Genomic DNA, 860 nt, shown 5'->3' with positions numbered 1-860 from the left:
AATTTTTGTGTAACACTGGCGTATGATTCAAAGTTCTTAGAGTGATATTGTATGAAAAATCTTACTATTTTGTTTATTTCCTTAGTTTTTATATTTTATTTAATTTATGGATATAATAGTAATAGTAATAGAGTAATAAGAATAACAGGAGAGTGTTGTGAGTGTGTATATACGTATATTATAATAAGAGCAAAGGTAAAGACCAAATTAATGGAAAAATAAAAGCACTTAAAATAATGGAAAATGTGTTTTTGGAGTAAATAAATGGGTGGGAGAGTGAGGAACTTTATCAAAGGAAAAGAAAAACGACAGAGAGATGGTGAGAAAAATAAAAAGAAAATATTCGCAGTTTCAAATACAAACATAACTTTGGGCATTGTTTTACACAAGGAAATAAAGGAGCGATCCATGAGGTGGAGACAGAAAGTTTAGTGTACAAGGCATATGGAGTCGCTACATCATTCTGAGAAGAAGCAACAGAAAATGAAAAAGAGGAAAAGTTAATATGAATAAAACAAACTTATAAGGAACGGCTTACTATAGAATCAAATAATGCATCAAGTGAAAGATGAAGAAAAAACGATGCCGTACTGTCCGCGCAGAAATGAATGTAGGCAACAGTTGAAATGGAAAAGACTCCTTTTTTAAACTTTATAAAAAATCAAGATGTCAAGTGCAAGATATAGGTGGCTATTTGTTGGACCCATTAAAACTGATAGAAGACCATACCTGTAGATGAATATGGATAGAGGCGCTGAAGAGAGTTATTCTGTAGCACCTTTTCAGCTTCTGCGGAGGCAAGCTGAATTTTTTTATTGGCTTTTGTCAATCGGCATTCCAATTGCAAGGCAGATCGTCTT

This window comes from Trypanosoma equiperdum, assembly GCF_001457755.1.
Source record: "Trypanosoma equiperdum strain OVI genome assembly, contig: ctg_707, whole genome shotgun sequence".
In the NCBI taxonomy this organism is placed as follows: domain Eukaryota; phylum Euglenozoa; class Kinetoplastea; order Trypanosomatida; family Trypanosomatidae; genus Trypanosoma; species Trypanosoma equiperdum.
The sequence above is the reverse complement of the archived record's forward strand: the minus strand, read 5'-3'. Positions refer to the sequence as shown.